Source organism: Salminus brasiliensis, chromosome 1 (assembly GCF_030463535.1).
Source record: "Salminus brasiliensis chromosome 1, fSalBra1.hap2, whole genome shotgun sequence".
In the NCBI taxonomy this organism is placed as follows: domain Eukaryota; kingdom Metazoa; phylum Chordata; class Actinopteri; order Characiformes; family Bryconidae; genus Salminus; species Salminus brasiliensis.
The window spans coordinates 86679023-86704287 of NC_132878.1; the positions used below are offsets into that span (position 1 = coordinate 86679023).

Sequence of the window (25265 nt, forward strand, 5' to 3'; positions counted from 1 at the left end):
TGAAAACCCCAGCAACACTAATGAAGGGCTTAATGGAGTCTAAATGCACTGGTCTTGGAAATGAGAGCGACTATGGCCTAAAAAGTTTGAGAGCACATGGATGCTGGATTAGTCCCCAGACGTTCTTAGCCCAAAACAGGGGCAAGCACTTCTGCTAGTAGTGTACGTTCTTGGTGCACGTCGTCCACTACCTTCACAAAAGTCCAAGAGGGTACAAGAGGATATAAGAGGGTACGAGGGGGTTTAAGAGGTTACGAGGGGGTATGAGGGGGTTTAAGAGGGTATCAGAGGGTATTAGAGGGTATGAGGGGGTACTAGAGGGTATAAGACAGCACAAGAGGGTATGAGAGGGTACAAGAGGGTATAATAGAATATAAGAGGGTATGGGAGGGTTCAAGAGGGTATGAGAGTGTATGAGAGGGTATAAGAAGGCACAAGTGGATACGAGAGGGTATAAGACGCACAAGAGGGTATAAAAGGGTACGACAGGGTATGAGAGAGTATAAGACGGCACAAGAGGGTTTAAAAGGGTACAAGAGGGTATGAGAGGATATGAGGGGGTATAAGCAGGTATGAGAGGGTACGAGATGGTATAAGACGACACAAGAGGGTATGAGAAGGTACGAGAGGGTACGGGAGAGTATAAGATGGCACAAGAGGTTATGAGAGGGTACGAGAGGGGATGAGATGGTACAAGAGGGGAAGAGGGGGTTTATGATGACACAAGAGGGTATGAGAGTGCATGAGATGGTATAAGAGGGTAAACGAAGGTATGAGAGGGTATAAGAGGGTATTGGAGGGTACATGCAGGTAGACAACAAATGTTGAATTCAAAAAGCTGAAGATTCAGCAGCATCAGTGTTTGACATCACTTAAATTAGCCTACCTACCGAATGTCTAGGTGTGGCACCATTCAGGTGACAGATGTCAACTCTTTATAAGGACACCTGGCCAAGCAGCTTTCAGGCAGGGCTCCATAGCTCAGTGGTTAGAGCACTGGTCTTGTAAACCAGGGGTCGCGAGTTCAATTCTCGCTGGGGCCTTTCAGAACTTTTAAATGTCCAGAAAAAAAGATGACCAAGGACACCTGAAGCAGTGAAGGACAGAACTTCACCGTTCACAAATCCTTCTAAATATTGCATCCTGTGAAGAAGATTCCAGTGAAATCAGGCGAGTCGTCAGTCTAAGGAATGAGTGGCATTACCTGACAGTGCTGTAATCTTCTGTTCTGTCTTGAAGGTCCACCCTAGTCTATAGTAGGCATCACAATAGTCTATAGTTAGAGACTGTAGTTGATGTTTTGAGGCTAATCCTACAACCCTTCACCAAATGTACATTTTTCACAGAGTTATACAGAGCTCCACATTTTTGGCTGGCAGAAAACATTCAACCGAGCAGTGATACTGACATGAGTGAAAACCCCAGCAACACTAATGAAGGGCTTAATGGAGTCTAAATGCACTGGTCTTGGAAATGAGAGCGACTATGGCCTAAAGAGTTTGAGAGCACATGGATGCTGGATTAGTCCCCAGACGTTCTTAGCCCAAAACAGGGGCAAGCACTTCTGCTAGTAGTGTACGTTCTTGGTGCACGTCGTCCACTACCTTCACAACAGTCCAAGAGGGTACAAGAGGATATAAGAGGGTACGAGGGGGTTTAAGAGGTTACGAGGGGGTATGAGGGGGTTTAAGAGGGTATCAGAAGGTATAAGAGCGTACGAGGGGGTACGAGAGGGTATAAGACAGCACAAGAGGGTATGAGAGGGTACAAGAGGGTATAAGAGAATATAAGAGGGTATGAGAGGGTTCAAGATGGTATGAGAGCGTATGAGAGGGTATAAGAAGGCACAAGTGGGTACGAGAGGGTATAAGATGCACAAGAGGGTATAAAAGGGTACGACAGGGTATGAGAGAGTATAAGACGGCACAAGAGGGTATAAAAGGGTACAAGAGGGTATGAGAGGATATGAGGGGGTATAAGCAGGTATGAGAGGGTACGAGATGGTATAAGACGACACAAGAGGGTATGAGAAGGTACGAGAGGGTACGGGAGAGTATAAGATGGCACAAGAGGTTATGAGAGGGTACGAGAGGGCATGAGATGGTACAAGAGGGGAAGAGGGGGTTTATGATGACACAAGAGGGTATGAGAGTGCATGAGATGGTTCAAGAGGGTAAACGAAGGTATGAGAGGGTATAAGAGGGTATTGGAGGGTACATGCAGGTAGACAACAAATGTTGAATTCAAAAAGCTGAAGATTCAGCAGCATCAGTGTTTGACATCACTTAAATTGGCCTACCTACCGAATGTCTAGGTGTGGCACCATTCAGGTGACAGATGTCAACTCTTTATAATCACACCTGGCCAAGCAGCTTTCAGGCAGGGCTCCATAGCTCAGTGGTTAGAGCACTGGTCTTGTAAACCAGGGGTTGCGAGTTCAATTCTCGCTGGGGCCTTTCAGAACTTTTAAATGTCCAGAAAAAAAGATGACCAAGGACACCTGAAGCAGTGAAGGACAGAACTTCACCGTTCACAAATCCTTCTAAATACTGCATCCTGTGAAGAAGATTCCAGTGAAATCAGGCGAGTCGTCAGTCTAAGGAATGAGTGGCATTACCTGACAGTGCTGTAATCTTCTGTTCTGTCTTGAAGGTCCACCCTAGTCTAGAGTAGGCATCACAATAGTCTATAGTTAGAGACTGTAGTTGATCTTTTGAGGCTAATCCTACAACCCTTCACCAAATGTACATTTTTCACAGAGTTATACAGAGCTCCACATTTTTGGCTGGCAGAAAACATTCAACCGAGCAGTGATACTGACATGAGTGAAAACCCCAGCAACACTAATGAAGGGCTTAATGGAGTCTAAATGCACTGGTCTTGGAAATGAGAGCGACTATGGCCTAAAGAGTTTGAGAGCACATGGATGCTGGATTAGTCCCCAGACGTTCTTAGCCCAAAACAGGGGCAAGCACTTCTGCTAGTAGTGTACGTTCTTGGTGCACGTCGTCCACTACCTTCACAACAGTCCAAGAGGGTACAAGAGGATATAAGAGGGTACGAGGGGGTTTAAGAGGTTACGAGGGGGTATGAGGGGGTTTAAGAGGGTATCAGAAGGTATAAGAGCGTACGAGGGGGTACGAGAGGGTATAAGACAGCACAAGAGGGTATGAGAGGGTACAAGAGGGTATAAGAGAATATAAGAGGGTACGAGAGGGTTCAAGAGGGTATGAGAGCGTATGAGAGGGTATAAGAAGGCACAAGTGGGTATGAGAGGGTATAAGACGCACAAGAGGGTATGAAAGGGTACGACAGGGTATGAGAGAGTATAAGACGGCAAAAGAGGGTATAAAAGGGTACAAGAGGGTATGAGAGGATATGAGGGGGTATAAGCAGGTATGAGAGGGTACAAGATGGTATAAGACGACACAAGAGGGTATGAGAAGGTACGAGAGGGTATGAGAGAGTATAAGATGGCACAAGAGGTTATGAGAGGGTACGAGAGGGCATGAGATGGTACAAGAGGGGAAGAGGGGGTTTATGATGACACAAGAGGGTATGAGAGTGCATGAGATGGTATAAGAGGGTAAACGAAGGTATGAGAGGGTATAAGAGGGTATTGGAGGGTACATGCAGGTAGACAACAAATGTTGAATTCAAAAAGCTGAAGATTCAGCAGCATCAGTGTTTGACATCACTTAAATTAGCCTACCTACCGAATGTCTAGGTGTGGCACCATTCAGGTGACAGATGTCAACTCTTTATGAGGACACCTGGCCAAGCAGCTTTCATGCAGGGCTCCATAGCTCAGTGGTTAGAGCACTGGTCTTGTAAACCAGGGGTCGCGAGTTCAATTCTCGTTGGGGCCTTTCAGAACTTTTAAATGTCCAGAAAAAAAGATGACCAAGGACACCTGAATCAGGTTAGGACAGAACTTCACCATTCACAAATACTTCTAAATACTGTATCCTGTGAAGAAGATTCCAGTGAAATCAGGCTCGTCGTCAGTCTAAGGAATGAGTGGCATTACCTGACAGTGCTGTAATCTTCTGTTCTGTCTTGAAGGTCCACCCTAGTCTATAGTAGGCATCACAATAGTCTATAGTTAGAGACTGTAGTTGATCTTTTGAGGCTAATCCTACAACCCTTCACCAAATGTACATTTTTCACAGAGTTATACAGAGCTCCACATTTTTGGCTGGCAGAAAACATTCAACCGAGCAGTGATACTGACATGAGTGAAAACCCCAGCAACACTAATGAAGGGCTTAATGGAGTCTAAATGCACTGGTCTTGGAAATGAGAGCGACTATGGCCTAAAAAGTTTGAGAGCACATGGATGCTGGATTAGTCCCCAGACGTTCTTAGCCCAAAACAGGGGCAAGCACTTCTGCTAGTAGTGTACGTTCTTGGTGCACGTCGTCCACTACCTTCACAACAGTCCAAGAGGGTACAAGAGGATATAAGAGGGTACGAGGGGGTTTAAGAGGTTACGAGGGGGTATGAGGGGGTTTAAGAGGGTATCAGAGGGTATTAGAGGGTACGAGGGGGTACGAGAGGGTATAAGACAGCACAAGAGGGTATGAGAGGGTACAAGAGGGTATAAGAGAATATAAGAGGGTATGAGAGGGTTCAAGAGGGTATGAGAGTGTATGAGAGGGTATAAGAAGGCACAAGTGGGTACGAGAGGGTATAAGACGCACAAGAGGGTATAAAACGGTACGGCAGGGTATGAGAGAGTATAAGACGGCACAAGAGGGTTTAAAAGGGTACAAGAGGGTATGAGAGGATATGAGGGGGTATAAGCAGGTATGAGAGGGTACGAGATGGTATAAGACGACACAAGAGGGTATGAGAAGGTACGAGAGGGTACGGGAGAGTATAAGATGGCACAAGAGGTTATGAGAGGGTACGAGAGGGCATGAGATGGTACAAGAGGGGAAGAGGGGGTTTATGATGACACAAGAGGGTATGAGAGTGCATGAGATGGTATAAGAGGGTAAACGAAGGTATGAGAGGGTATAAGAGGGTATTGGAGGGTACATGCAGGTAGACAACAAATGTTGAATTCAAAAAGCTGAAGATTCAGCAGCATCAGTGTTTGACATCACTTAAATTAGCCTACCTACCGAATGTCTAGGTGTGGCACCATTCAGGTGACAGATGTCAACTCTTTATAATGACACCTGGCCAAGCAGCTTTCATGCAGGGCTCCATAGCTCAGTGGTTAGAGCACTGGTCTTGTAAACCAGGGGTCGCGAGTTCAATTCTCGCTGGGGCCTTTCAGAACTTTTAAATGTCCAGAAAAAAAGATGACCAAGGACACCTGAAGCAGTGAAGGACAGAACTTCACCGTTCACAAATCCTTCTAAATACTGCATCCTGTGAAGAAGATTCCAGTGAAATCAGGCGAGTCGTCAGTCTAAGGAATGAGTGGCATTACCTGACAGTGCTGTAATCTTCTGTTCTGTCTTGAAGGTCCACCCTAGTCTATAGTAGGCATCACAATAGTCTATAGTTAGAGACTGTAGTTGATCTTTTGAGGCTAATCCTACAACCCTTCACCAAATGTACATTTTTCACAGAGTTATACAGAGCTCCACATTTTTGGCTGGCAGAAAACATTCAACCGAGCAGTGATACTGACATGAGTGAAAACCCCAGCAACACTAATGAAGGGCTTAATGGAGTCTAAATGCACTGGTCTTGGAAATGAGAGCGACTATGGCCTAAAAAGTTTGAGAGCACATGGATGCTGGATTAGTCCCCAGACGTTCTTAGCCCAAAACAGGGGCAAGCACTTCTGCTAGTAGTGTACGTTCTTGGTGCACGTCGTCCACTACCTTCACAACAGTCCAAGAGGGTACAAGAGGATATAAGAGGGTACGAGGGGGTTTAAGAGGTTACGAGGGGGTATGAGGGGGTTTAAGAGGGTATCAGAGGGTATTAGAGGGTACGAGGGGGTACGAGAGGGTATAAGACAGCACAAGAGGGTATGAGAGGGTACAAGAGGGTATAAGAGAATATAAGAGGGTATGAGAGGGTTCAAGAGGGTATGAGAGTGTATGAGAGGGTATAAGAAGGCACAAGTGGGTACGAGAGGGTATAAGACGCACAAGAGGGTATAAAACGGTACGGCAGGGTATGAGAGAGTATAAGACGGCACAAGAGGGTTTAAAAGGGTACAAGAGGGTATGAGAGGATATGAGGGGGTATAAGCAGGTATGAGAGGGTACGAGATGGTATAAGACGACACAAGAGGGTATGAGAAGGTACGAGAGGGTACGGGAGAGTATAAGATGGCACAAGAGGTTATGAGAGGGTACGAGAGGGCATGAGATGGTACAAGAGGGGAAGAGGGGGTTTATGATGACACAAGAGGGTATGAGAGTGCATGAGATGGTATAAGAGGGTAAACGAAGGTATGAGAGGGTATAAGAGGGTATTGGAGGGTACATGCAGGTAGACAACAAATGTTGAATTCAAAAAGCTGAAGATTCAGCAGCATCAGTGTTTGACATCACTTAAATTAGCCTACCTACCGAATGTCTAGGTGTGGCACCATGCAGGTGACAGATGTCAACTCTTTATAAGGACACCTGGCCAAGCAGCTTTCATGCAGGGCTCCATAGCTCAGTGGTTAGAGCACTGGTCTTGTAAACCAGGGGTCGCGAGTTCAATTCTTGCTGGGGCCTTTCAGAACTTTTAAATGTCCAGAAAAAAAGATGACCAAGGACACCTGAAGCAGTGAAGGACAGAACTTCACCGTTCACAAATCCTTCTAAATACTGCATCCTGTGAAGAAGATTCCAGTGAAATCAGGCGAGTCGTCAGTCTAAGGAATGAGTGGCATTACCTGACAGTGCTGTAATCTTCTGTTCTGTCTTGAAGGTCCACCCTAGTCTATAGTAGGCATCACAATAGTCTATAGTTAGAGACTGTAGTTGATCTTTTGAGGCTAATCCTACAACCCTTCACCAAATGTACATTTTTCACAGAGTTATACAGAGCTCCACATTTTTGGCTGGCAGAAAACATTCAACCGAGCAGTGATACTGACATGAGTGAAAACCCCAGCAACACTAATAAAGGGCTTAATGGAGTCTAAATGCACTGGTCTTGGAAATGAGAGCGACTATGGCCTAAAGAGTTTGAGAGCACATGGATGCTGGATTAGTCCCCAGACGTTCTTAGCCCAAAACAGGGGCAAGCACTTCTGCTAGTAGTGTACGTTCTTGGTGCACGTCGTCCACTACCTTCACAACAGTCCAAGAGGGTACAAGAGGATATAAGAGGGTACGAGGGGGTTGAAGAGGTTACGAGGGGGTATGAGGGGGTTTAAGAGGCTATCAGAAGGTATTAGAGGGTACGAGGGGGTACGAGAGGGTATAAGACAGCACAAGAGGGTATGAGAGGGTACAAGAGGGTATAAGAGAATATAAGAGGGTATGAGAGGGTTCAAGAGGGTATGAGAGCGTATGAGAGGGTATAAGAAGGCACAAGTGGGTACGAGAGGGTATAAGACGCACAAGAGGGTATAAAAGGGTACAAGAGGGTATGAGAGGATATGAGGGGGTACAAGCAGATATGAGAGGGTACGAGATGGTATAAGACGACACAAGAGGGTATGAGAAGGTACGAGAGGGTACGGGAGAGTATAAGATGGCACAAGAGGTTATGAGAGGGTACAAGAGGGCATGAGATGGTACAAGAGGGGAAGAGGGGGTTTATGATGACACAAGAGGGTATGAGAGTGCATGAGATGGTATAAGAGGGTAAACGAAGGTATGAGAGGGTATAAGAGGGTATTGGAGGGTACATGCAGGTAGACAACAAATGTTGAATTCAAAAAGCTGAAGATTCAGCAGCATCAGTGTTTGACATCACTTAAATTAGCCTACCTACCGAATGTCTAGGTGTGGCACCATTCAGGTGACAGATGTCAACTCTTTATAATGACACCTGGCCAAGCAGCTTTCAGGCAGGGCTCCATAGCTCAGTGGTTAGAGCACTGGTCTTGTAAACCAGGGGTCGCGAGTTCAATTCTCGCTGGGGCCTTTCAGAACTTTTAAATGTCCAGAAAAAAAGATGACCAAGGACACCTGAAGCAGTGAAGGACAGAACTTCACCGTTCACAAATCCTTCTAAATACTGCATCCTGTGAAGAAGATTCCAGTGAAATCAGGCGAGTCGTCAGTCTAAGGAATGAGTGGCATTTCCTGACAGTGCTGTAATCTTCTGTTCTGTCTTGAAGGTCCACCCTAGTCTATAGTAGGCATCACTATAGTCTATAGTTAGAGACTGTAGTTGATCTTTTGAGGCTAATCCTACAACCCTTCACCAAATGTACATTTTTCACAGAGTTATACAGAGCTCCACATTTTTGGCTGGCAGAAAACATTCAACCGAGCAGTGATACTGACATGAGTGAAAACCCCAGCAACACTAATGAAGGGCTTAATGGAGTCTAAATGCACTGGTCTTGGAAATGAGAGCGACTATGGCCTAAAGAGTTTGAGAGCACATGGATGCTGGATTAGTCCCCAGACGTTCTTAGCCCAAAACAGGGGCAAGCACTTCTGCTAGTAGTGTACGTTCTTGGTGCACGTCGTCCACTACCTTTACAACAGTCCAAGAGGGTACAAGAGGATATAAGAGGGTACGAGGGGGTTTAAGAGGTTACGAGGGGGTATGAGGGGGTTTAAGAGGGTATCAGAGGGTATAAGAGGGTACGAGGGGGTACGAGAGGGTATAAGACAGCACAAGAGGGTATGAGAGGGTACAAGAGGGTATAAGAGAATATAAGAGGGTATGAGAGGGTTCAAGAGGGTATGAGAGTGTATGAGAGGGTATAAGAAGGCACAAGTGGGTACGAGAGGGTATAAGATGCACAAGAGGGTATAAAAGGGTACGACAGGGTATGAGAGAGTATAAGACGGCACAAGAGGGTTTAAAAGGGTACAAGAGGGTATGAGAGGATATGAGGGGGTATAAGCAGGTGTGAGAGGGTACGAGATGGTATAAGACGACACAAGAGGGTATGAGAAGGTACGAGAGGGTACGGGAGAGTATAAGATGGCACAAGAGGTTATGAGAGGGTACGAGAGGGCATGAGATGGTACAAGAGGGGAAGAGGGGGTTTATGATGACACAAGAGGGTATGAGAGTGCATGAGATGGTTCAAGAGGGTAAACGAAGGTATGAGAGGGTATAAGAGGGTATTGGAGGGTACATGCAGGTAGACAACAAATGTTGAATTCAAAAAGCTGAAGATTCAGCAGCATCAGTGTTTGACATCACTTAAATTAGCCTACCTACCGAATGTCTAGGTGTGGCACCATTCAGGTGACAGATGTCAACTCTTTATAAGGACACCTGGCCAAGCAGCTTTCATGCAGGGCTCCGTAGCTCAGTGGTTAGAGCACTGGTCTTGTAAACCAGGGGTCGTGAGTTCAATTCTCGCTGGGGCCTTTCAGAACTTTTAAATGTCCAGAAAAAAAGATGACCAAGGACACCTGAAGCAGTGAAGGACAGAACTTCACCGTTCACAAATCCTTCTAAATATTGCATCCTGTGAAGAAGATTCCAGTGAAATCAGGCGAGTCGTCAGTCTAAGGAATGAGTGGCATTACCTGACAGTGCTGTAATCTTCTGTTCTGTCTTGAAGGTCCACCCTAGTCTATAGTAGGCATCACAATAGTCTATAGTTAGAGACTGTAGTTGATCTTTTGAGGCTAATCCTACAACCCTTCACCAAATGTACATTTTTCACAGAGTTATACAGAGCTCCACATTTTTGGCTGGCAGAAAACATTCAACCGAGCAGTGATACTGACATGAGTGAAAACCCCAGCAACACTAATGAAGGGCTTAATGGAGTCTAAATGCACTGGTCTTGGAAATGAGAGCGACTATGGCCTAAAGAGTTTGAGAGCACATGGATGCTGGATTAGTCCCCAGACGTTCTTAGCCCAAAACAGGGGCAAGCACTTCTGCTAGTAGTGTACGTTCTTGGTGCACGTCGTCCACTACCTTCACAACAGTCCAAGAGGGTACAAGAGGATATAAGAGGGTACGAGGGGGTTTAAGAGGTTACGAGGGGGTATGAGGGGGTTTAAGAGGCTATCAGAAGGTATAAGAGCGTACGAGGGGGTACGAGAGGGTATAAGACAGCACAAGAGGGTATGAGAGGGTACAAGAGGGTATAAGAGAATATAAGAGGGTATGAGAGGGTTCAAGAGGGTATGAGAGCGTATGAGAGGGTATAAGAAGGCACAAGTGGGTATGAGAGGGTATAAGACGCACAAGAGGGTATGAAAGGGTACGACAGGGTATGAGAGAGTATAAGACGGCAAAAGAGGGTATAAAAGGGTACAAGAGGGTATGAGAGGATATGAGGGGGTACAAGCAGATATGAGAGGGTACGAGATGGTATAAGACGACACAAGAGGGTATGAGAAGGTACGAGAGGGTACGGGAGAGTATAAGATGGCACAAGAGGTTATGAGAGGGTACAAGAGGGCATGAGATGGTACAAGAGGGGAAGAGGGGGTTTATGATGACACAAGAGGGTATGAGAGTGTATGAGATGGTATAAGAGGGTAAACGAAGGTATGAGAGGGTATAAGAGGGTATTGGAGGGTACATGCAGGTAGACAACAAATGTTGAATTCAAAAAGCTGAAGATTCAGCAGCATCAGTGTTTGACATCACTTAAATTAGCCTACCTACCGAATGTCTAGGTGTGGCACCATTCAGGTGACAGATGTCAACTCTTTATAATGACACCTGGCCAAGCAGCTTTCAGGCAGGGCTCCATAGCTCAGTGGTTAGAGCACTGGTCTTGTAAACCAGGGGTCGCGAGTTCAATTCTCGCTGGGGCCTTTCAGAACTTTTAAATGTCCAGAAAAAAAGATGACCAAGGACACCTGAAGCAGTGAAGGACAGAACTTCACCGTTCACAAATCCTTCTAAATACTGCATCCTGTGAAGAAGATTCCAGTGAAATCAGGCGAGTCGTCAGTCTAAGGAATGAGTGGCATTTCCTGACAGTGCTGTAATCTTCTGTTCTGTCTTGAAGGTCCACCCTAGTCTATAGTAGGCATCACTATAGTCTATAGTTAGAGACTGTAGTTGATCTTTTGAGGCTAATCCTACAACCCTTCACCAAATGTACATTTTTCACAGAGTTATACAGAGCTCCACATTTTTGGCTGGCAGAAAACATTCAACCGAGCAGTGATACTGACATGAGTGAAAACCCCAGCAACACTAATGAAGGGCTTAATGGAGTCTAAATGCACTGGTCTTGGAAATGAGAGCGACTATGGCCTAAAGAGTTTGAGAGCACATGGATGCTGGATTAGTCCCCAGACGTTCTTAGCCCAAAACAGGGGCAAGCACTTCTGCTAGTAGTGTACGTTCTTGGTGCACGTCGTCCACTACCTTTACAACAGTCCAAGAGGGTACAAGAGGATATAAGAGGGTACGAGGGGGTTTAAGAGGTTACGAGGGGGTATGAGGGGGTTTAAGAGGGTATCAGAGGGTATAAGAGGGTACGAGGGGGTAAGAGAGGGTATAAGACAGCACAAGAGGGTATGAGAGGGTACAAGAGGGTATAAGAGAATATAAGAGGGTATGAGAGGGTTCAAGAGGGTATGAGAGTGTATGAGAGGGTATAAGAAGGCACAAGTGGGTACGAGAGGGTATAAGATGCACAAGAGGGTATAAAAGGGTACGACAGGGTATGAGAGAGTATAAGACGGCACAAGAGGGTTTAAAAGGGTACAAGAGGGTATGAGAGGATATGAGGGGGTATAAGCAGGTGTGAGAGGGTACGAGATGGTATAAGACGACACAAGAGGGTATGAGAAGGTACGAGAGGGTACGGGAGAGTATAAGATGGCACAAGAGGTTATGAGAGGGTACGAGAGGGCATGAGATGGTACAAGAGGGGAAGAGGGGGTTTATGATGACACAAGAGGGTATGAGAGTGCATGAGATGGTTCAAGAGGGTAAACGAAGGTATGAGAGGGTATAAGAGGGTATTGGAGGGTACATGCAGGTAGACAACAAATGTTGAATTCAAAAAGCTGAAGATTCAGCAGCATCAGTGTTTGACATCACTTAAATTAGCCTACCTACCGAATGTCTAGGTGTGGCACCATTCAGGTGACAGATGTCAACTCTTTATAAGGACACCTGGCCAAGCAGCTTTCATGCAGGGCTCCATAGCTCAGTGGTTAGAGCACTGGTCTTGTAAACCAGGGGTCGTGAGTTCAATTCTCGCTGGGGCCTTTCAGAACTTTTAAATGTCCAGAAAAAAAGATGACCAAGGACACCTGAAGCAGTGAAGGACAGAACTTCACCGTTCACAAATCCTTCTAAATATTGCATCCTGTGAAGAAGATTCCAGTGAAATCAGGCGAGTCGTCAGTCTAAGGAATGAGTGGCATTACCTGACAGTGCTGTAATCTTCTGTTCTGTCTTGAAGGTCCACCCTAGTCTATAGTAGGCATCACAATAGTCTATAGTTAGAGACTGTAGTTGATGTTTTGAGGCTAATCCTACAACCCTTCACCAAATGTACATTTTTCACAGAGTTATACAGAGCTCCACATTTTTGGCTGGCAGAAAACATTCAACCGAGCAGTGATACTGACATGAGTGAAAACCCCAGCAACACTAATGAAGGGCTTAATGGAGTCTAAATGCACTGGTCTTGGAAATGAGAGCGACTATGGCCTAAAGAGTTTGAGAGCACATGGATGCTGGATTAGTCCCCAGACGTTCTTAGCCCAAAACAGGGGCAAGCACTTCTGCTAGTAGTGTACGTTCTTGGTGCACGTCGTCCACTACCTTCACAACAGTCCAAGAGGGTACAAGAGGATATAAGAGGGTACGAGGGGGTTTAAGAGGTTACGAGGGGGTATGAGGGGGTTTAAGAGGGTATCAGAGGGTATAAGAGGGTACGAGGGGGTACGAGAGGGTATAAGACAGCACAAGAGGGTATGAGAGGGTACAAGAGGGTATAAGAGAATATAAGAGGGTACGAGAGGGTTCAAGAGGGTATGAGAGCGTATGAGAGGGTATAAGAAGGCACAAGTGGGTACGAGAGGGTATAAGACGCACAAGAGGGTATAAAAGGGTACGACAGGGTATGAGAGAGTATAAGACGGCAAAAGAGGGTATAAAAGGGTACAAGAGGGTATGAGAGGATATGAGGGGGTATAAGCAGGTATGAGAGGGTACGAGATGGTATAAGACGACACAAGAGGGTATGAGAAGGTACGAGAGGGTACGGGAGAGTATAAGATGGCACAAGAGGTTATGAGAGGGTACGAGAGGGCATGAGATGGTACAAGAGGGGAAGAGGGGGTTTATGATGACACAAGAGGGTATGAGAGTGCATGAGATGGTATAAGAGGGTAAACGAAGGTATGAGAGGGTATAAGAGGGTATTGGAGGGTACATGCAGGTAGACAACAAATGTTGAATTCAAAAAGCTGAAGATTCAGCAGCATCAGTGTTTGACATCACTTAAATTAGCCTACCTACCGAATGTCTAGGTGTGGCACCATTGAGGTGACAGATGTCAACTCTTTATAAGGACACCTGGCCAAGCAGCTTTCATGCAGGGCTCCATAGCTCAGTGGTTAGAGCACTGGTCTTGTAAACCAGGGGTCGCGAGTTCAATTCTTGCTGGGGCCTTTCAGAACTCTTAAATGTCCAGAAAAAAAGATGACCAAGGACACCTGAAGCAGTGAAGGACAGAACTTCACCGTTCACAAATCCTTCTAAATACTGCATCCTGTGAAGAAGATTCCAGTGAATTCAGGCGAGTCGTCAGTCTAAGGAATGAGTGGCATTACCTGACAGTGCTGTAATCTTCTGTTCTGTCTTGAAGGTCCACCCTAGTCTATAGTAGGCATCACAATAGTCTATAGTTAGAGACTGTAGTTGATCTTTTGAGGCTAATCCTACAACCCTTCACCAAATGTATATTTTTCACAGAGTTATACAGAGCTCCACATTTTTGGCTGGCAGAAAACATTCAACCGAGCAGTGATACTGACATGAGTGAAAACCCCAGCAACACTAATGAAGGGCTTAATGGAGTCTAAATGCACTGGTCTTGGAAATGAGAGTGACTATGGCCTAAAGAGTTTGAGAGCACATGGATGCTGGATTAGTCCCCAGACGTTCTTAGCCCAAAACAGGGGCAAGCACTTCTGCTAGTAGTGTACGTTCTTGGTGCACGTCGTCCACTACCTTCACAACAGTCCAAGAGGGTACAAGAGGATATAAGAGGGTACGAGGGGGTTGAAGAGGTTACGAGGGGGTATGAGGGGGTTTAAGAGGGTATCAGAAGGTATAAGAGCGTACGAGGGGGTACGAGAGGGTATAAGACAGCACAAGAGGGTATGAGAGGGTACAAGAGGGTATAAGAGAATATAAGAGGGTACGAGAGGGTTCAAGAGGGTATGAGAGCGTATGAGAGGGTATAAGAAGGCACAAGTGGGTATGAGAGGGTATAAGACGCACAAGAGGGTATGAAAGGGTACGACAGGGTATGAGAGAGTATAAGACGGCAAAAGAGGGTATAAAAGGGTACAAGAGGGTATGAGAGGATATGAGGGGGTACAAGCAGATATGAGAGGGTACGAGATGGTATAAGACGACACAAGAGGGTATGAGAAGGTACGAGAGGGTACGGGAGAGTATAAGATGGCACAAGAGGTTATGAGAGGGTACAAGAGGGCATGAGATGGTACAAGAGGGGAAGAGGGGGTTTATGATGACACAAGAGGGTATGAGAGTGCATGAGATGGTATAAGAGGGTAAACGAAGGTATGAGAGGGTATAAGAGGGTATTGGAGGGTACATGCAGGTAGACAACAAATGTTGAATTCAAAAAGCTGAAGATTCAGCAGCATCAGTGTTTGACATCACTTAAATTAGCCTACCTACCGAATGTCTAGGTGTGGCACCATTCAGGTGACAGATGTCAACTCTTTATAATGACACCTGGCCAAGCAGCTTTCAGGCAGGGCTCCATAGCTCAGTGGTTAGAGCACTGGTCTTGTAAACCAGGGGTCGCGAGTTCAATTCTTGCTGGGGCCTTTCAGAACTTTTAAATGTCCAGAAAAAAAGATGACCAAGGACACCTGAAGCAGTGAAGGACAGAACTTCACCGTTCACAAATCCTTCTAAATACTGCATCCTGTGAAGAAGATTCCAGTGAAATCAGGCGAGTCGTCAGTCTAAGGAATGAGTGGCATTTCCTGACAGTGCTGTAATCTTCTGTTCTGTCTTGAAGGTCCACCCTAGTCTATAGTAGGCATCACTATAGTCTATAGTTAGAGACTGTAGTTGATCTTTTGAGGCTAATCCTACAACCCTTCACCAAATGTACATTTTTCACAGAGTTATACAGAGCTCCACATTTTTGGCTGGCAGAAAACATTCAACCGAGCAGTGATACTGACATGAGTGAAAACCCCAGCAACACTAATGAAGGGCTTAATGGAGTCTAAATGCACTGGTCTTGGAAATGAGAGCGACTATGGCCTAAAGAGTTTGAGAGCACATGGATGCTGGATTAGTCCCCAGACGTTCTTAGCCCAAAACAGGGGCAAGCACTTCTGCTAGTAGTGTACGTTCTTGGTGCACGTCGTCCACTACCTTTACAACAGTCCAAGAGGGTACAAGAGGATATAAGAGGGTACGAGGGGGTTTAAGAGGTTACGAGGGGGTATGAGGGGGTTTAAGAGGGTATCAGAGGGTATAAGAGGGTACGAGGGGGTACGAGAGGGTATAAGACAGCACAAGAGGGTATGAGAGGGTACAAGAGGGTATAAGAGAATATAAGAGGGTATGAGAGGGTTCAAGAGGGTATGAGAGTGTATGAGAGGGTATAAGAAGGCACAAGTGGGTACGAGAGGGTATAAGATGCACAAGAGGGTATAAAAGGGTACGACAGGGTATGAGAGAGTATAAGACGGCACAAGAGGGTTTAAAAGGGTACAAGAGGGTATGAGAGGATATGAGGGGGTATAAGCAGGTGTGAGAGGGTACGAGATGGTATAAGACGACACAAGAGGGTATGAGAAGGTACGAGAGGGTACGGGAGAGTATAAGATGGCACAAGAGGTTATGAGAGGGTACGAGAGGGCATGAGATGGTACAAGAGGGGAAGAGGGGGTTTATGATGACACAAGAGGGTATGAGAGTGCATGAGATGGTTCAAGAGGGTAAACGAAGGTATGAGAGGGTATAAGAGGGTATTGGAGGGTACATGCAGGTAGACAACAAATGTTGAATTCAAAAAGCTGAAGATTCAGCAGCATCAGTGTTTGACATCACTTAAATTAGCCTACCTACCGAATGTCTAGGTGTGGCACCATTCAGGTGACAGATGTCAACTCTTTATAAGGACACCTGGCCAAGCAGCTTTCATGCAGGGCTCCATAGCTCAGTGGTTAGAGCACTGGTCTTGTAAACCAGGGGTCGTGAGTTCAATTCTCGCTGGGGCCTTTCAGAACTTTTAAATGTCCAGAAAAAAAGATGACCAAGGACACCTGAAGCAGTGAAGGACAGAACTTCACCGTTCACAAATCCTTCTAAATATTGCATCCTGTGAAGAAGATTCCAGTGAAATCAGGCGAGTCGTCAGTCTAAGGAATGAGTGGCATTACCTGACAGTGCTGTAATCTTCTGTTCTGTCTTGAAGGTCCACCCTAGTCTATAGTAGGCATCACAATAGTCTATAGTTAGAGACTGTAGTTGATCTTTTGAGGCTAATCCTACAACCCTTCACCAAATGTACATTTTTCACAGAGTTATACAGAGCTCCACATTTTTGGCTGGCAGAAAACATTCAACCGAGCAGTGATACTGACATGAGTGAAAACCCCAGCAACACTAATGAAGGGCTTAATGGAGTCTAAATGCACTGGTCTTGGAAATGAGAGCGACTATGGCCTAAAGAGTTTGAGAGCACATGGATGCTGGATTAGTCCCCAGACGTTCTTAGCCCAAAACAGGGGCAAGCACTTCTGCTAGTAGTGTACGTTCTTGGTGCACGTCGTCCACTACCTTCACAACAGTCCAAGAGGGTACAAGAGGATATAAGAGGGTACGAGGGGGTTTAAGAGGTTACGAGGGGGTATGAGGGGGTTTAAGAGGGTATCAGAAGGTATAAGAGCGTACAAGGGGGTACGAGAGGGTATAAGACAGCACAAGAGGGTATGAGAGGGTACAAGAGGGTATAAGAGAATATAAGAGGGTACGAGAGGGTTCAAGAGGGTATGAGAGTGTATGAGAGGGTATAAGAAGGCACAAGTGGGTATGAGAGGGTATAAGACGCACAAGAGGGTATGAAAGGGTACGACAGGGTATGAGAGAGTATAAGACGGCAAAAGAGGGTATAAAAGGGTACAAGAGGGTATGAGAGGATATGAGGGGGTATAAGCAGGTATGAGAGGGTACGAGATGGTATAAGACGACACAAGAGGGTATGAGAAGGTACGAGAGGGTATGAGAGAGTATAAGATGGCACAAGAGGTTATGAGAGGGTACGAGAGGGCATGAGATGGTACAAGAGGGGAAGAGGGGGTTTATGATGACACAAGAGGGTATGAGAGTGCATGAGATGGTATAAGAGGGTAAACGAAGGTATGAGAGGGTATAAGAGGGTATTGGAGGGTACATGCAGGTAGACAACAAATGTTGAATTCAAAAAGCTGAAGATTCAGCAGCATCAGTGTTTGACATCACTTAAATTAGCCTACCTACCGAATGTCTAGGTGTGGCACCATGCAGGTGACAGATGTCAACTCTTTATAAGGACACCTGGCCAAGCAGCGTTCATGCAGGGCTCCATAGCTCAGTGGTTAGAGCACTGGTCTTGTAAACCAGGGGTCGCGAGTTCAATTCTCTCTGGGGCCTTTCAGAACTTTTAAATGTCCAGAAAAAAAGATGACCAAGGACACCTGAAGCAGGTTAGGACAGAACTTCACCATTCACAAATACTTCTAAATACTGCATCCTGTGAAGAAGATTCCAGTGAAATCAGGCTAGTCGTCAGTCTAAGGAATGAGTGGCATTACCTGACAGTGCTGTAATCTTCTGTTCTGTCTTGAAGGTCCACCCTAGTCTATAGTAGGCATCACAATAGTCTATAGTTAGAGACTGTAGTTGATCTTTTGAGGCTAATCCTACAACCCTTCACCAAATGTACATTTTTCACAGAGTTATACAGAGCTCCACATTTTTGGCTGGCAGAAAACATTCAACCGAGCAGTGATACTGACATGAGTGAAAACCCCAGCAACACTAATGAAGGGCTTAATGGAGTCTAAATGCACTGGTCTTGGAAATGAGAGCGACTATGGCCTAAAAAGTTTGAGAGCACATGGATGCTGGATTAGTCCCCAGACGTTCTTAGCCCAAAACAGGGGCAAGCACTTCTGCTAGTAGTGTACGTTCTTGGTGCACGTCGTCCACTACCTTCACAACAGTCCAAGAGGGTACAAGAGGATATAAGAGGGTACGAGGGGGTTTAAGAGGTTACGAGGGGGTATGAGGGGGTTTAAGAGGGTATCAGAGGGTATTAGAGGGTACGAGGGGGTACGAGAGGGTATAAGACAGCACAAGAGGGTATGAGAGGGTACAAGAAGGTATAAGAGAATATAAGAGGGTATGGGAGGGTTCAAGAGGGTATGAGAGTGTATGAGAGGGTATAAGAAGGCACAAGTGGGTACGAGAGGGTATAAGACGCACAAGAGGGTATAAAACGGTACGGCAGGGTATGAGAGAGTATAAGACGGCACAAGAGGGTTTAAAAGGGTAAAAGAGGGTATGAGAGGATATGAGGGGGTATAAGCAGGTATGAGAGGGTACGAGATGGTATAAGACGACACAAGAGGGTATGAGAAGGTACGAGAGGGTACGGGAGAGTATAAGATGGCACAAGAGGTTATGAGAGGGTACGAGAGGGCATCAGATGGTACAAGAGGGGAAGAGGGGGTTTATGATGACACAAGAGGGTATGAGAGTGCATGAGATGGTATAAGAGGGTAAACGAAGGTATGAGAGGGTATAAGAGGGTATTGGAGGGTACATGCAGGTAGACAACAAATGTTGAATTCAAAAAGCTGAAGATTCAGCAGCATCAGTGTTTGACATCACTTAAATTAGCCTACCTACCGAATGTCTAGGTGTGGCACCATGCAGGTGACAGATGTCAACTCTTTATAAGGACACCTGGCCAAACAGCTTTCATGCAGGGCTCCATAGCTCAGTGGTTAGAGCACTGGTCTTGTAAACCAGGGGTCGCGAGTTCAATTCTCGCTGGGGCCTTTCAGAACTTTTAAATGTCCAGAAAAAAAGATGACCAAGGACACCTGAAGCAGTGAAGGACAGAACTTCACCGTTCACAAATCCTTCTAAATACTGCATCCTGTGAAGAAGATTCCAGTGAAATCAGGCTCGTCGTCAGTCTAAGGAATGAGTGGCATTACCTGACAGTGCTGTAATCTTCTGTTCTGTCTTGAAGGTCCACCCTAGTCTATAGTAGGCATCACAATAGTCTATAGTTAGAGACTGTAGTTGATCTTTTGAGGCTAATCCTACAACCCTTCACCAAATGTACATTTTTCACAGAGTTATACAGAGCTCCACATTTTTGGCTGGCAGAAAACATTCAACCGAGCAGTGATACTGACATGAGTGAAAACCCCAGCAACACTAATGAAGGGCTTAATGGAGTCTAAATGCACTGGTCTTGGAAATGAGAGCGACTATGGCCTAAAGAGTTTGAGAGCACATGGATGCTGGATTAGTCCCCAGACGTTCTTAGCCCAAAACAGGGGCAAGCACTTCTGCTAGTAGTGTACGTTCTTGGTGCACGTCGTCCACTACCTTCACAACAGTCCAAGAGGGTACAAGAGGATATAAGAGGGTACGAGGGGGTTTAAGAGGTTACGAGGGGGTATGAGGGGGTTTAAGAGGCTATCAGAAGGTATTAGAGGGTACGAGGGGGTACGAGAGGGTATAAGACAGCACAAGAGGGTATGAGAGGGTACAAGAGGGTATAAGAGAATATAAGAGGGTATGAGAGGGTTCAAGAGGGTATGAGAGCGTATGAGAGGGTATAAGAAGGCACAAGTGGGTACGAGAGGGTATAAGACGCACAAGAGGGTATAAAAGGGTACAAGAGGGTATGAGAGGATATGAGGGGGTACAAGCAGATATGAGAGGGTACGAGATGGTATAAGACGACACAAGAGGGTATGAGAAGGTACGAGAGGGTACGGGAGAGTATAAGATGGCACAAGAGGTTATGAGAGGGTACAAGAGGGCATGAGATGGTACAAGAGGGGAAGAGGGGGTTTATGATGACACAAGAGGGTATGAGAGTGCATGAGATGGTATTAGAGGGTAAACGAAGGTATGAGAGGGTATAAGACGGTATTGGAGGGTACATGCAGGTAGACAACAAATGTTGAATTCAAAAAGCTGAAGATTCAGCAGCATCAGTGTTTGACATGACTTAAATTAGCCTACCTACCGAATGTCTAGGTGTGGCACCATTCAGGTGACAGATGTCAACTCTTTATAATGACACCTGGCCAAGCAGCTTTCATGCAGGGCTCCATAGCTCAGTGGTTAGAGCACTGGTCTTGTAAACCAGGGGTCGCGAGTTCAATTCTCGCTGGGGCCTTTCAGAACTTTTAAATGTCCAGAAAAAAAGATGACCAAGGACACCTGAAGCAGGTTAGGACAGAACTTCACCATTCACAAATCCTTCTAAATACTGCATCCTGTGAAGAAGATTCCAGTGAAATCAGGCTAGTCGTCAGTCTAAGGAATGAGTGGCATTACCTGACAGTGCTGTAATCTTCTGTTCTGTCTTGAAGGTCCACCCTAGTCTATAGTAGGCATCACAATAGTCTATAGTTAGAGACTGTAGTTGATCTTTTGAGGCTAATCCTACAACCCTTCACCAAATGTACATTTTTCACAGAGTTATACAGAGCTCCACATTTTTGGCTGGCAGAAAACATTCAACCGAGCAGTGATACTGACATGAGTGAAAACCCCAGCAAAACTAATGAAGGGCTTAATGGAGTCTAAATGCACTGGTCTTGGAAATGAGAGCGACTATGGCCTAAAAAGTTTGAGAGCACATGGATGCTGGATTAGTCCCCAGACGTTCTTAGCCCAAAACAGGGGCAAGCACTTCTGCTAGTAGTGTACGTTCTTGGTGCACGTCGTCCACTACCTTCACAACAGTCCAAGAGGGTACAAGAGGATATAAGAGGGTACGAGGGGGTTTAAGAGGTTACGAGGGGGTATGAGGGGGTTTAAGAGGGTATCAGAGGGTATTAGAGGGTACGAGGGGGTACGAGAGGGTATAAGACAGCACAAGAGGGTATGAGAGGGTACAAGAAGGTATAAGAGAATATAAGAGGGTATGGGAGGGTTCAAGAGGGTATGAGAGTGTATGAGAGGGTATAAGAAGGCACAAGTGGGTACGAGAGGGTATAAGACGCACAAGAGGGTATAAAAGGGTACGGCAGGGTATGAGAGAGTATAAGACGGCACAAGAGGGTTTAAAAGGGTAAAAGAGGGTATGAGAGGATATGAGGGGGTATAAGCAGGTATGAGAGGGTACGAGATGGTATAAGACGACACAAGAGGGTATGAGAAGGTACGAGAGGGTACGGGAGAGTATAAGATGGCACAAGAGGTTATGAGAGGGTACGAGAGGGCATCAGATGGTACAAGAGGGGAAGAGGGGGTTTATGATGACACAAGAGGGTATGAGAGTGCATGAGATGGTATAAGAGGGTAAACGAAGGTATGAGAGGGTATAAGAGGGTATTGGAGGGTACATGCAGGTAGACAACAAATGTTGAATTCAAAAAGCTGAAGATTCAGCAGCATCAGTGTTTGACATCACTTAAATTAGCCTACCTACCGAATGTCTAGGTGTGGCACCATGCAGGTGACAGATGTCAACTCTTTATAAGGACACCTGGCCAAACAGCTTTCATGCAGGGCTCCATAGCTCAGTGGTTAGAGCACTGGTCTTGTAAACCAGGGGTCGCGAGTTCAATTCTCGCTGGGGCCTTTCAGAACTTTTAAATGTCCAGAAAAAAAGATGACCAAGGACACCTGAAGCAGTGAAGGACAGAACTTCACCGTTCACAAATCCTTCTAAATACTGCATCCTGTGAAGAAGATTCCAGTGAAATCAGGCTCGTCGTCAGTCTAAGGAATGAGTGGCATTACCTGACAGTGCTGTAATCTTCTGTTCTGTCTTGAAGGTCCACCCTAGTCTATAGTAGGCATCACAATAGTCTATAGTTAGAGACTGTAGTTGATCTTTTGAGGCTAATCCTACAACCCTTCACCAAATGTACATTTTTCACAGAGTTATACAGAGCTCCACATTTTTGGCTGGCAGAAAACATTCAACCGAGCAGTGATACTGACATGAGTGAAAACCCCAGCAACACTAATGAAGGGCTTAATGGAGTCTAAATGCACTGGTCTTGGAAATGAGAGCGACTATGGCCTAAAGAGTTTGAGAGCACATGGATGCTGGATTAGTCCCCAGACGTTCTTAGCCCAAAACAGGGGCAAGCACTTCTGCTAGTAGTGTACGTTCTTGGTGCACGTCGTCCACTACCTTCACAACAGTCCAAGAGGGTACAAGAGGATATAAGAGGGTACGAGGGGGTTTAAGAGGTTACGAGGGGGTATGAGGGGGTTTAAGAGGCTATCAGAAGGTATTAGAGGGTACGAGGGGGTACGAGAGGGTATAAGACAGCACAAGAGGGTATGAGAGGGTACAAGAGGGTATAAGAGAATATAAGAGGGTATGAGAGGGTTCAAGAGGGTATGAGAGCGTATGAGAGGGTATAAGAAGGCACAAGTGGGTACGAGAGGGTATAAGACGCACAAGAGGGTATAAAAGGGTACAAGAGGGTATGAGAGGATATGAGGGGGTACAAGCAGATATGAGAGGGTACGAGATGGTATAAGACGACACAAGAGGGTATGAGAAGGTACGAGAGGGTACGGGAGAGTATAAGATGGCACAAGAGGTTATGAGAGGGTACAAGAGGGCATGAGATGGTACAAGAGGGGAAGAGGGGGTTTATGATGACACAAGAGGGTATGAGAGTGCATGAGATGGTATTAGAGGGTAAACGAAGGTATGAGAGGGTATAAGACGGTATTGGAGGGTACATGCAGGTAGACAACAAATGTTGAATTCAAAAAGCTGAAGATTCAGCAGCATCAGTGTTTGACATCACTTAAATTAGCCTACCTACCGAATGTCTAGGTGTGGCACCATTCAGGTGACAGATGTCAACTCTTTATAATGACACCTGGCCAAGCAGCTTTCATGCAGGGCTCCATAGCTCAGTGGTTAGAGCACTGGTCTTGTAAACCAGGGGTCGCGAGTTCAATTCTCGCTGGGGCCTTTCAGAACTTTTAAATGTCCAGAAAAAAAGATGACCAAGGACACCTGAAGCAGGTTAGGACAGAACTTCACCATTCACAAATCCTTCTAAATACTGCATCCTGTGAAGAAGATTCCAGTGAAATCAGGCTAGTCGTCAGTCTAAGGAATGAGTGGCATTACCTGACAGTGCTGTAATCTTCTGTTCTGTCTTGAAGGTCCACCCTAGTCTATAGTAGGCATCACAATAGTCTATAGTTAGAGACTGTAGTTGATCTTTTGAGGCTAATCCTACAACCCTTCACCAAATGTACATTTTTCACAGAGTTATACAGAGCTCCACATTTTTGGCTGGCAGAAAACATTCAACCGAGCAGTGATACTGACATGAGTGAAAACCCCAGCAAAACTAATGAAGGGCTTAATGGAGTCTAAATGCACTGGTCTTGGAAATGAGAGCGACTATGGCCTAAAAAGTTTGAGAGCACATGGATGCTGGATTAGTCCCCAGACGTTCTTAGCCCAAAACAGGGGCAAGCACTTCTGCTAGTAGTGTACGTTCTTGGTGCACGTCGTCCACTACCTTCACAACAGTCCAAGAGGGTACAAGAGGATATAAGAGGGTACGAGGGGGTTTAAGAGGTTACGAGGGGGTATGAGGGGGTTTAAGAGGGTATCAGAGGGTATTAGAGGGTACGAGGGGGTACGAGAGGGTATAAGACAGCACAAGAGGGTATGAGAGGGTACAAGAAGGTATAAGAGAATATAAGAGGGTATGGGAGGGTTCAAGAGGGTATGAGAGTGTATGAGAGGGTATAAGAAGGCACAAGTGGGTACGAGAGGGTATAAGACGCACAAGAGGGTATAAAACGGTACGGCAGGGTATGAGAGAGTATAAGACGGCACAAGAGGGTTTAAAAGGGTAAAAGAGGGTATGAGAGGATATGAGGGGGTATAAGCAGGTATGAGAGGGTACGAGATGGTATAAGACGACACAAGAGGGTATGAGAAGGTACGAGAGGGTACGGGAGAGTATAAGATGGCACAAGAGGTTATGAGAGGGTACGAGAGGGCATGAGATGGTACAAGAGGGGAAGAGGGGGTTTATGATGACACAAGAGGGTATGAGAGTGCATGAGATGGTATAAGAGGGTAAACGAAGGTATGAGAGGGTATAAGAGGGTATTGGAGGGTACATGCAGGTAGACAACAAATGTTGAATTCAAAAAGCTGAAGATTCAGCAGCATCAGTGTTTGACATCACTTAAATTAGCCTACCTACCGAATGTCTAGGTGTGGCACCATGCAGGTGACAGATGTCAACTCTTTATAAGGACACCTGGCCAAGCAGCTTTCATGCAGGGCTCCATAGCTCAGTGGTTAGAGCACTGGTCTTGTAAACCAGGGGTCGCGAGTTCAATTCTCGCTGGGGCCTTTCAGAACTTTTAAATGTCCAGAAAAAAAGATGACCAAGGACACCTGAAGCAGTGAAGGACAGAACTTCACCGTTCACAAATCCTTCTAAATACTGCATCCTGTGAAGAAGATTCCAGTGAAATCAGGCTCGTCGTCAGTCTAAGGAATGAGTGGCATTACCTGACAGTGCTGTAATCTTCTGTTCTGTCTTGAAGGTCCACCCTAGTCTATAGTAGGCATCACAATAGTCTATAGTTAGAGACTGTAGTTGATCTTTTGAGGCTAATCCTACAACCCTTCACCAAATGTACATTTTTCACAGAGTTATACAGAGCTCCACATTTTTGGCTGGCAGAAAACATTCAACCGA

The 25265-nt window shown here is 45.8% G+C and overlaps 18 non-coding genes across 18 annotated transcripts; all 18 read left to right on the forward strand.

Moving 5' to 3' along the window:
- The first annotated feature begins 970 nt into the window (after positions 1 to 970).
- trnat-ugu (transfer RNA threonine (anticodon UGU)) lies at positions 971 to 1043 on the forward strand. The gene has a single exon. It is a non-coding gene; the product is annotated as a tRNA-Thr (tRNA).
- Positions 1044 to 2383: 1340 nt separating this feature from the next.
- trnat-ugu (transfer RNA threonine (anticodon UGU)) lies at positions 2384 to 2456 on the forward strand. The gene has a single exon. It is a non-coding gene; the product is annotated as a tRNA-Thr (tRNA).
- A 1340-nt stretch (positions 2457 to 3796) lies between these two features.
- On the forward strand, positions 3797 to 3869 carry trnat-ugu (transfer RNA threonine (anticodon UGU)). The gene has a single exon. It is a non-coding gene; the product is annotated as a tRNA-Thr (tRNA).
- Positions 3870 to 5209: 1340 nt separating this feature from the next.
- trnat-ugu (transfer RNA threonine (anticodon UGU)) lies at positions 5210 to 5282 on the forward strand. The gene has a single exon. It is a non-coding gene; the product is annotated as a tRNA-Thr (tRNA).
- Positions 5283 to 6622: 1340 nt separating this feature from the next.
- trnat-ugu (transfer RNA threonine (anticodon UGU)) lies at positions 6623 to 6695 on the forward strand. The gene has a single exon. It is a non-coding gene; the product is annotated as a tRNA-Thr (tRNA).
- A 1290-nt stretch (positions 6696 to 7985) lies between these two features.
- On the forward strand, positions 7986 to 8058 carry trnat-ugu (transfer RNA threonine (anticodon UGU)). The gene has a single exon. It is a non-coding gene; the product is annotated as a tRNA-Thr (tRNA).
- A 1340-nt stretch (positions 8059 to 9398) lies between these two features.
- trnat-ugu (transfer RNA threonine (anticodon UGU)) lies at positions 9399 to 9471 on the forward strand. The gene has a single exon. It is a non-coding gene; the product is annotated as a tRNA-Thr (tRNA).
- A 1340-nt stretch (positions 9472 to 10811) lies between these two features.
- On the forward strand, positions 10812 to 10884 carry trnat-ugu (transfer RNA threonine (anticodon UGU)). Its single transcript has one exon. It is a non-coding gene; the product is annotated as a tRNA-Thr (tRNA).
- Positions 10885 to 12224: 1340 nt separating this feature from the next.
- trnat-ugu (transfer RNA threonine (anticodon UGU)) lies at positions 12225 to 12297 on the forward strand. The gene has a single exon. It is a non-coding gene; the product is annotated as a tRNA-Thr (tRNA).
- A 1340-nt stretch (positions 12298 to 13637) lies between these two features.
- Positions 13638 to 13710, forward strand: trnat-ugu (transfer RNA threonine (anticodon UGU)). The gene has a single exon. It is a non-coding gene; the product is annotated as a tRNA-Thr (tRNA).
- A 1340-nt stretch (positions 13711 to 15050) lies between these two features.
- On the forward strand, positions 15051 to 15123 carry trnat-ugu (transfer RNA threonine (anticodon UGU)). Its single transcript has one exon. It is a non-coding gene; the product is annotated as a tRNA-Thr (tRNA).
- A 1340-nt stretch (positions 15124 to 16463) lies between these two features.
- On the forward strand, positions 16464 to 16536 carry trnat-ugu (transfer RNA threonine (anticodon UGU)). Its single transcript has one exon. It is a non-coding gene; the product is annotated as a tRNA-Thr (tRNA).
- Positions 16537 to 17876: 1340 nt separating this feature from the next.
- Positions 17877 to 17949, forward strand: trnat-ugu (transfer RNA threonine (anticodon UGU)). Its single transcript has one exon. It is a non-coding gene; the product is annotated as a tRNA-Thr (tRNA).
- Positions 17950 to 19289: 1340 nt separating this feature from the next.
- Positions 19290 to 19362, forward strand: trnat-ugu (transfer RNA threonine (anticodon UGU)). The gene has a single exon. It is a non-coding gene; the product is annotated as a tRNA-Thr (tRNA).
- Positions 19363 to 20652: 1290 nt separating this feature from the next.
- Positions 20653 to 20725, forward strand: trnat-ugu (transfer RNA threonine (anticodon UGU)). The gene has a single exon. It is a non-coding gene; the product is annotated as a tRNA-Thr (tRNA).
- Positions 20726 to 22065: 1340 nt separating this feature from the next.
- trnat-ugu (transfer RNA threonine (anticodon UGU)) lies at positions 22066 to 22138 on the forward strand. Its single transcript has one exon. It is a non-coding gene; the product is annotated as a tRNA-Thr (tRNA).
- Positions 22139 to 23428: 1290 nt separating this feature from the next.
- trnat-ugu (transfer RNA threonine (anticodon UGU)) lies at positions 23429 to 23501 on the forward strand. The gene has a single exon. It is a non-coding gene; the product is annotated as a tRNA-Thr (tRNA).
- Positions 23502 to 24841: 1340 nt separating this feature from the next.
- Positions 24842 to 24914, forward strand: trnat-ugu (transfer RNA threonine (anticodon UGU)). Its single transcript has one exon. It is a non-coding gene; the product is annotated as a tRNA-Thr (tRNA).
- The last annotated feature ends 351 nt before the right edge of the window (positions 24915 to 25265 follow it).